We start from the raw sequence: 11,089 nt of genomic DNA on the forward strand, positions 1-11,089 counted from the left end.
TCTCTCTTCATATAAAATACACCTACACATTTTGATATTTGTCTACTGATTAGATGGATTTCAGAAAACCTTTATAAATCAGTTGCCTTATTTTGGTTTCTACAAAAATGAGATGTTACTTTCAACTCTAATTCACCAAGATAAAGTTAATAACATAGTTCCATCTGGCTTCACTTGTCTCTATAACCTTTTCACTTTTTAAAAATATATCTTTTCTAAGGGGATCTGAAACATTTCTAGCCCCTGGACTGGGACTTTCAGAAAATGGCCCCAGGCGGACTCAAGCAAGCGCTAGATGATATGCTCTTAGTCAGCAGTGATCCCACATAGAAACTCTAAAAGATTAACATTGTTCTAATTAGAAAGTTTGTGAGCTGCTGTCTTTAGTTTCTGTCCTCAGAGTAGAAGAATTGAAATTTTTTCCTTAGTCCTCTCAGTGACTGGTAGAAGTTCACATTAGCTCAGAAACTGGAATTCAGAACTTGGTTCTCCTGACTTCCCAGCAAAGTACTATCACCAGAAATGAGAAGGCCCGATTGAACAAAAACCTGTGGATTTTATTATGCTGCCAACTTTTGATAGAAATTTTCTAGTCAATGGAGAAGTGGAAAGAAACAGTAAAATACATTGTTGTTTTTGTTTTTGCTGCTGTTGTTTTTCAATCCCCTGGTTTTCCCTAAGAACAGGAGAAACTGCAACTAAGCATTAGTTTTAGTTTTAAAGTAGGGTTTGTTTACCAGAGGTCGTGCTGGGGACACCTGCAAGTTCAGCACTCCCAGTGGCAGAACTTTAAACCCATCCAGGGCCACATGAGACACTGCCAAAGAAGAAGAAGAGAGGAGGAGGAGGAGGAGGAGGAGGAGGAGGAGGAGGAGGAGGAGGAGGAGGAGGAGGGAAGAAGGAGGAGGAGGAGGAGAAGTAGGAGGAGGAGGAGGAGGAGAAAAGATAATAGTGTTTAAAAATGGGCTTAAATTGTTTCAAGTAAAACTTATTAATTTAAGAGATGCATCACAGAAAATTCTGGAGAAATATCACTTTAAATCATCAAGTAATAGAGAACTCTAAGATGCAAGATGGAATAAAAATGTTAATTCTATCATTGCTTTTACTGTGTGTTGAATTCATAAAACACCAAGAACACAGAATGAAACTCAAAACCAACAGTTTCTGTGAGTAAACAAGGATTCTCAAGAGGTGTACTTCTAAAGAGCTTGCAGGCTTAACCATGATTGAAATCAGCCACGTTCTAGCAGCCTACATGGTAACATCTTCTGTGGCCATCAAGTGTTTTGTGCCTCCTTCATTTTCCTTTCTGTTCAATGAATGAACAAACATATATGCCATCACCCTGAAAACCCTGGACAGAGATGGGCAGGTGACACAGCCATTGTGGAAGGCACAGAGTATGTAGAAAGTTAAGCACCAAGGGAAGAAAGTAACCCAGCCAGCTTTAAAAGACAGCCAGCTTGAGCTGGTCTCTGGTGTGTTTTAATACCTTGAACTCAAATCTGGAAATAATTGAACCTGATCTCAGCTGAGGTGGGGAGAACCCACACACAGGTGGTCTGATTCCTAATGATTTCATGACCAGTGAGTGGCACAGGTATAGTAAGCTTTCTTGTCAGACTTCCTTTTGGGACCACCAGCCCCCTAATAGTGACGTGGAGACTTATTATTATAAATCCTGCCTAGCTATTGGCCATTCAGCTCTTAATTAAACCAATCAGAAAGCACCTTGGCAAAGACACATACATCTTCACGGTGTACAAATATTCTGCAACACACAGGTGTCAAAGTCTTAAGGATTCTAGTCCTTCATTTGACCTTTTATCCCTTAAACTGAACAGTAACTGCCCTGTTAATCCACAATGACATCTCTGGCTCCTTTTGCCTTACACTATAAATAACAAACTCTTAGCTGTTGGTTGTTTTGATTTGCAGAGCTGTTGCTATTAAAAATTTTCATGTTTCCTAAGACCTTGGTCCCAAATCTTTGCTGTTTATTGTATAATGTGTATTTACTATAGAAGCACAAAAAATGTCAGATGATATGAAATGCTGACAGTTATAAAAACAAGATAAAAAATGAAATATGTGCAGTTGTTTGATCAATGTATGTTGATGTTGAACCCAGAGAATAGCTATGTATCTAAGATTTAAAATATAATAAAAATACAAAATGTTGAGAGTAAATAATGACCTGAAAGCTTTAATTAGAAATGTTATCAGTTTTAGTGCACTCCATTGGTCCAGATTTTACTAGCTTAGAGACTGTAACTCTGAAATGACACAGATATTTATTACTGCATTTGAAGTAATTATTGTTCAATCTGGAGAATTTCTTAAAGCAAAAATAATGAAGATTAAAATTGTTTGAGTGGTTTGAATTAAATGAGAACTTTGTGCTGTTCTTCTTCCAGAAAAGTTATTGATGAACACTACTTTATCAACAGTATAGATATCAAAATAGAAATCAAAAGCAAAACTTCAACAAAAAGCCATAAAAGTATGGTATGTTCAATGTCAAAATCTTATACCCACAAGCAATTATTTTACGAGTAATTCATGCGAGGAAAAATGCTTTAAAAATAGCTCATTGCTTAATATGCCATCTGTATATATTAAAATTTTACTGGTATACTTTTATTTGTTAATATTTATAAAAGATACTACCATTGAAGAATCAAGAAATATTGCTTTTTTAAAGCAACTTTTAAAGCAAATATTTCTTATTTCCTAATAACAGTAAGGTTTAGCTGTTTTAAAATATGCTTATTTGTGGGTCTTGTTTTTAATTATAATCTAACATCTTTTATTTTAAGTCAGAAGGAGTACATAGATATGCCTTTATCATTTAAAATAGTACAATAATATATACCTGGACAGTTTTCCTTCATGGTTCATTTCTTCTACCAAACTTTTTTTATATCCATGATTGTAACTATTAGATATTAATTATTAAATATTAAATATTTGTCATTCTAGTATAAATATGACTTCCATAATGATTAGCCCCAAATTCCTTTTTATCCAACAATATATCTTGGATGATTTTCATACAAATATATAGAAGCTCACCATATTTCACCATAAAAACAGTACACTACCCTATAGCGTAGATGTTCCTAGGTTGTTAATCATCTTCACTGAAAGAGTTTGCACTCTTTCAAACAATGCAGTGTCAAACATTCTTATATATACATTTGATTATGTGCATAAGTTTTTGCTTCTGTGAGTTTTTCATATTAACATGTAATGTATAGAGCTAAGTATCTCCTGATAGTTACCATGCAAGTGTATCCCCCATACCAGTACCAAGAGTTGATGTAGTTAGTTCCTTATCATTCATAGTGGGAAAAATTACTTATCTTCAGATTTTAACAGAACAATGGGTGACAATTGTTCATGTTGTTTTAATTTGCTTTCTGGAGCTATTGATGAAGTTAACTTTATTTAATGTGTATATCGCCTATTTATGTCTTTCCTGACTTTTTTTTTTGGAATTAAAATCTTGTTAATATCTATGATAGCTAATGGTCTCCATACTAGTATTCTAATTAAGATAACTTCTTGGCAGAATTTCTTTTTCTGTTTTTTTTTTGTTTTTTTTGTTTTTTGTTTTTTGTTTTTTGTTTTTGTTTTTGTTTTTTTTTTTTTTTTTGAGACAGGGTTTCTATGTGTAGTTTTGGCGCCTGTCCTTGATCTCACTCTGTAGACCACGCTGGCCTTGAACATACAGAGATCCACCTGGCTCTGCCTCCCAAGTGCTGGGATGCAGAATTTTTTTAAGCCAAAAGCCAAAGTATCAAATTGTCTGATGATGCTTACTAATTTCACAGTCCTATTAATAACTCATGTCTCAAAGTGAAGTACCTCTATAGTTATACAAAAAGCTACATAAAACTTACTCCATACTGACTTACAATGGCTGGATATGGGAACGAAAAGGGTTCAGTTACAGTATTCCTACCAAAATTCTTGTGAAAAAAATAAGTTCATCAGGAGTTACCCAGACATGCTTTGGACTTTTTCCACATTAAAAAAAATAAAGGTAGGGTCAGTAAGACTGCTCAGGAGATACAGGTGTTTGTCCCATCTTTAACTACCTATGTTCCATCTTAGACCCACATGGTGGAAGGAGAGAACACTCAGAAGTTGTCTTCTGGCTTCCACACACACTGTGACATGCATAACCCACACAAGTACAAAGAAATAATGTAATAAAGAGTTTACGTAGAATGTGTTCTAGTACAAATGACATAAATTTTTCAATATTCTTGGAAACTAAATCAAGACACAGAAATTAAACTGAATAGCATTCATAAGGTCTCCTCAATGGAGAAACAGGTTGGACACTTAGAAATTTATACCTTAGAGAGTTATAATACTTTTGCTTCGTGGGAGAGCTGTTTAAGAAACTGCTGTTTCAGTAATTCACACACAACCAAATCTTCTAGATTATCTTTACTTTTTAAAAGTTGTCTTTAGGATGGCAACTTCCTTCCGTGAAATAAAAATTCTGAAGATCCAAGTCTGTAAGGGGATAATGGGCCTCACGGACAGACAGGGCAGAAAGCTGTGGCACACAGGCACTGCAGAGGCATTGCTGGGTAGAAGAGCAGGGAGAGAGAGGACATGTAGCCAAGTAAAGCAGGAAAGACTAAGAAAACGTCACTTTGAAAATGAACTAGTATTGGATAAGCGATTGGTGTGCTCTTCCACGGGGAAGACCGTTTCTCCTGCTCTCAGCTTTTCTTTGTTGTCTCTAGTTCTTTGTGTAGGGTCGAGGCCCCCTGGGCTTCCCCACCCACTCCATTCCACCCTTACCCCACCACCACCATCCACATTAGCGTGTCTATTTTTGTTGTCCTTGTGCAGCTCACATTTAGGAAGTCATACTGGGGAGACTTTACGGGTGCAGCATCTAACGTTGCTAGCAGATAGAATCTCACAGCAAACTCCTGGATCCTCTGGTTCTTAAAGTCTTTCTACCCCCTCTTTTATAATGATCCCCAAGCTTCAGGGAAGGAGCTGTATTATTGGACACTAATATCCAGTTATTGCAACTTTTCCATCTGTCTTTATCACTGGTCCACTCTCCATGGTCTAAACTTTCCATGCACGCAGAATGACTTGCTAGACCACTTCTGGGCCTATCTAGCAAGTCTATATTTGCATTCCAGGATCTCAGCAGGGATGGCACTGTCGTTCTTTTCTGTTTCTATTGCTCCTTTCTGACACCTTGGACTTTATGTGACTCACAAATCACATTTGTTTACAGAACCAGTTCCCCTGATGTATCGTTACATAACTTTTCTATGGTCATTGAGCAGATTCAGAACATTTTTCACTTCTCATCTATCTTCTCATCTTTCTTCTTCCTCCAAAACACATACCAAAGATGTCCATGGGTAATCATGTGAAAACTTCCTACACTTAAGATGTCTGTTTAAACTCTTCTCCATCATATGGATTCTTATCAAGGCCACTTTCCTAGAAGCCTTCACATTTTTCCTTAGTAACATTGTGTTTCTATATGGCCATTGTTATTGTTTATACAGTAAACGCTTCTAAGTTGCCTTCAAATACTTTTAAGTTAAAAATATCTTAATGATACTACAGATTGCTAAATTTAAAGTTTAAGCTACAAGTAGCTCCATAAAGATAGTTCAGTCTAACTATAAACATCAGTTTAAAAATCTTATCCTAATTCCTACATTAATGTGAAAACCCAATCTTCAATCAAACCAAAAAGGTGTTTTGTCAATGACACTTGGTTATATACAAAAATGAGAAAGTGTGAAGTGTATTTATAATTCATTCTGTTTGGTCTACTCTTTTAATAAATTGAAGAATAAAACTGTAACTTAAAGGAACCTATGAGGGTAATGTGCTTAGGAAAGTCCTCCAAAGTGGTACAGCAGACTGGCCACAGGATCTGCCATTACAGATCCAGGTTTCAGTCAGTGACCTCAGCTTTATTGGGAGGAACCTACCTTGCACTCTTGTACTGACTACATAAGGATGAGAAACCAAACATGAAAAGGGTTAGCATATGTGTTGTCAGGGATGTGTATACAGACTTGTATCGCCCTAGTACCATACTGAACATTTTCAATGGATTTGGCTCTATCGAACAATTTAATGTTGTGGGATAATCTTTTAGTACACTGTAAAGATGTGTCTCTGCTTAAGATGCCTTCTGCTTGGTTTAATAAAAAGCCGAATGGCCAATACCTAAGCAGGAGAGGATAGGCAGGACTTCCAGGCAGAGAGGGAACTCTGGGAAGAAGAAAGGCAGATTCACCAGCCAGACACAGGGGAAGCAGGATGTACAATATGGAGAAGAGGTAATGAGCCATGTGACAGAATGTAGATTTAAGAATACCAGCTAATTTAAGTTATAAGAGCAAGTTGGAAACATGCCTAAGCAAAAAGTCAAGCCTTTGTATTTACTACATCTCCATGACATTATTTTTAGGCTGGCAGTCCCACAAAGGGAAGTCCGACTACAGTCTATCTCACAGGTACTCAAATTGTTTTCACTTTATGTGACTTTTCCCAAATTAACAACTAGTCAAAGAGGTAGACACAAACTGCTTAAGTCCAGAACTCAAACTTTGAACTTTGACTAGCCTTTCTCTTCTGGTAGAATCAAGTAGATAAGAATTGTAGATTCTGGAGTGGAATCTGAAAGATTAACTTTGGATCTTATCAAGTTGCTTAAACTCCATGAGCTCCATTTACCTTATCATTACATTAGGAATAATGGGACCTACCAAGCAGCCTATTTGTGAAGTACTGGTAGTTCTGGAACACAATAAGTACTTAATGAATGCTAACTAAATATAAAGTGATCTTAAAATGGTTAATCTTAAAAAGTTAATCTCTCCCCTTGTAACTTTATGAGACTGTAACTTTTTAAGCAAATTTCAATATGTTGGTGATGATTACAACTTTGTTTATTCAAAAATATTGACATTGACTTAAATATTTTTTTTAAAAAATATTGAAAAAATAGTATAATGAGCATCATTCACATAAATTCAACTACAAAAAAAAATCTCAAACTGCAAACACAAGCCACACTACTGTCTGTTTCCTGTGGACAATTTGCTAAAAGTGTTTTAAAGTAAAATGCAGATATCAGGCAATTTTCCCAAGTTATTTTAGCAGACATTACCTGAGGATGAGAACATGTTCCTATATAACAATATTAACATCATTAAACATAATAAAGTTAACTTAGATAAATACTAACGCTTCATGTGAAATCTATATTCAGTTTCCTGAGCTATGCCAACCTCACCTCTCTACTACCACAGAGATGACCACTGTTCACCTTTAATTTTGGGCCTAATACCAATCCTACACAGCATTTGGTTGTCGTGTCTCTTTGACAAAGAAATAGAACAGTCTTGTTTATATTTTTATGTTACTGATGTTTGTCATATATTTAACAACAGTTTTAATTTATAAGGGAGAACTTGAAACTGAGTCTTATGTAGCACAGGATAACTTCAAACTTGCTTTTAGGTGATCTCAAACTTCTCATCTTCCTGCCTTTGTCTCCGAAGCTCTGGAATTACAGAACAAGCAATCATGCCTGGATAACAGTTTAAATGAATCTGATAGTTGCCATGTGGTGATTCCTGATTGAATACTTTTTTTTTGATATGTATGCTACACAGTTGTGACTTTCAATTTTGTTGCATTAGCAGACTTGCAACATCAGTGTGTTGCATTACAGACGTGAAGTTTGATTACTTGGTTAACGTGGTGCCTACTAGATCTTTCCATTGTAAGAATACTGTTTTCTGTTTACAGTTAGTAAGTAGCTTGTGGGGTGATAAGTAATATCATGTTGTCATTTATCTTTCAAGCAATTCATGTTAACATCCAGTGATGATCATATTTGCCAAGGTCCCAGTATGAATTTGTGTTAAATACATGTTTGTGTGTGTGTGTATATATATGTGTTTCTGTGTGTATAATAATATATGCACAAACTATATATGCAAACACATTTATATGACTTTTTTTCTCTTGCCTTATACTCAAAAATGTGGAGTCTGTGACATGTTTAGTGGTAACAAGCATACCCGTTAGAATTTCATTTCCAAGCATCATTCCTCACTTAGAAAAACATGGGGAAGTAGGAAAGCTCCTTTAAGAAAGTCCAAGCTCCTTATCAGGAATAGACTAAACACAAAGCAAGTCTAAAACCCCCAACTGTGCCCAAAATAGGAGGTGCTCAAGATCAGTGGGCCATGTTAGAAGACACAGACGTCAACATGAAGAGGTTCCCATGGCAGATTTCAGAAAACTTGAAAACATCATCACAGCAACACTCCATTGTGTTACCAGCTTCCATCCTAGTTTGCTCCCTGTTACTGTTAAAAAACACTGACAAAACAAAGCAACTTAGGTGACAAAAGGGTTTATTTGACTTACATGTTCATGTTACAGTCTGCCACTGAGAGAAGTCAGTCAAAACTCAAGCAGGGGCCGGGCGGTGGTGGTGCAAGCCTTTAATCCCAGCACTCGGGAGGCAGAGCCAGGCGGATCTCTGTGAGTTCGAGGCCAGCCTGGGCTACCAAGTGAGTCCCAGGAAAGGCGCAAAGCTACACAGAGAAACCCTGTCTCGAAAAACCAAAAAAAAAAAAAAAAAAAAAAAAAACTCAAGCAGGAACCAAGAGGCCGGAAGTGAAGAAGTGCTCATGGAGAAACATCACTTACTGCCTTGCTTCCTACTTCCACTCAGCTAGCCTCCCTGAGCAGCCCAAGAGTATTTGCCCAGGGTTAGCAATACTCAGGGTGGCCTGGGCCCTACTCCACCAATTAACAATCAAGAAAATGTCCCACAGTCATGCCCACAAGGCCAATCTGATGGAGGAACTTTCTCAGTTGAGGTTCCCTCTTCCCAGGTCACTCTACTTTGTAACAAGAGGATTTTAAAAAGGAAAAAAAAAGCACAAAATGTGTTTCAAATTCTGAGGTGAAGTAATTGAAAATCTCCCCCCTCCCCTCTCTCTCTCTCTCTCTCTCTCTCTCTCTCTCTCTCTCTCTCTCTCTCTCTCTCTTAAATCCATAGTCTATCATTCGGGCTGGTAGAAGAAAGTATGATGAGACTGGGTATTAAAATGTCCAGATTGCAAGCTAGTAGTCACATATTCAAAAGAAAACAACAGCCAGTCTCTTTCAGAGAAGGTGACCACTGCAAAATGCTGCCCAGAAGTTTCACTGAAGGGAATTTAAGAGGGGAGTTGCAGATATATGTTCATAGTTAAGCAAGTTCCACAGGGAGAATTGATACACCTGCATCCCCTATAGGAAAACAGTCAGGAAGCTGTAATGATTCCCTCAGTTACCCGTAGTGAAAGCCAGAGGAATGGGGTAGGAGAATGAACAAGAAAAATACAGGAGGGGGTGGGGGATACTCACTGAGAAATAAACATTGTGTGTGTGCATGAAAGCATGTGTATAAAAGCAGTAAATAAGAGGAGCTTTGTTTACAAGGATAAACAGATAATTCAATATAATAAATGTTATAATGGAGTCATATAGAAAGAATGTTGTGTGGCATTCAAAACACCCAAAGGATAAGGAACACATTAAACAGGAAAATACTATAAAGTTTGTAGCATAAGTTATTTCATCAACTATTTTAATGCATTAACAAAAAACATGCACAGACTAATGCAAAAATCAAAAACGCAAAATATTCCAAAACGTGAAATTTTCTAAACACTAAGATGGTGCCACAAGTGGAGAATTCCACACCTGATGTCATGTGCTGGGTCACAGACAACATGCATGTGCAAGAAAAATATTCTATACAATTTATTTTTAGATTATATGCATTAGACATAAATGAAGCATTAATAAATTCAGTTTACGCTGAAGTTTTGTCTCCACGATGTTATCTTCTTTTGAAGATACTCAATTTTTTTAAAATTACAAATTCAAAACATTTCTACTCACAACCATTTAAATAAGGAATATTCAACTGGTAATATCAATTCCCTTATGTTTCTAGATGTGGTCATTATCTTGTTGAAACAAACAAATCCAACCTGCAACCATTTGGGGTAATGTAAGAGATGGAAATGGATGCTGTTAAAGCAGTATGGCACGTCAGGTCATTGAGTGCTGTTTGCCTGCAATCTATATTGTCTAAAGCCATGTAGGGATACAGCTAGTTTCACTTACTAGGAAAGCAATCTCTGCGTTTTAGTTTCTTTTCTGTTGCTGTAATAAAATACATTGACAAGGCAACTTAGGGAAGGAAGGACTTATTTGACTCACAATTCCAGGTTCCAGTCCATTATTGTCAGCAAGTCAAGACAGTGGGAACTTGAACAGCTAGAGACATTATGTCCACAGGCAATTTATTCAGCTATTTGGCTTGTTTTCTCTACTTCATACAATCCAAGATCCTCCTTCACAGGGAATGGTCCCACCCACAGTGGACAGGTCTTCTGACTTCCATTAATATAATCAAGACAACAACGCATAGGCATGCCCAGATGCCCATCACCCAAATAACTTTAGGCTGTGTGAAGTTGACAGGTAACCATCACACTATAATAAAACAATTTCCCCTACATTTCAATCCCTGTATACTTGTCACAAATCCAGCTAATTTTATCAATAATTTTTCCATAAGTAATTTTAGGAACCTGAGTATTATCATTTTATGTGAGTTCCCAGTGATTCAGTTTGCAAGTCACACCTACCTAGACAACACTGTTGTTTTAGGTTCCTTTGCTCACTTAGGGGCAAGAGCTTGACTTCCTCTCCTGAGCAGGTTTGCCAATGCTGAGCAAGCCTAACTGCCTCCTCCCATTCCTGCTTCAGTCATCCCCTGGACACTTAGACAAACACTGCCACTGTTGTTAATCTCCCAGTGTGTCAAAGTTGTGGGACTTGTGCAGTACGTTTTGGAAGAATGAATTATTGCATGGTTGCCCCAGATTCTATGCCCAGTCTTTGCAGAAGTTTGCTTAGCTGCTTGAACTAGTTTTTACTTTGGAAGTTCCATATACATAGTGCTCTTTGCAGTTTCAGAAGGCAGCCGAGTTGTGGA

The sequence above is a fragment of the Peromyscus eremicus genome, chromosome 1, assembly GCF_949786415.1.
Source record: "Peromyscus eremicus chromosome 1, PerEre_H2_v1, whole genome shotgun sequence".
Classification (NCBI taxonomy): Eukaryota; Metazoa; Chordata; class Mammalia; order Rodentia; family Cricetidae; genus Peromyscus; species Peromyscus eremicus.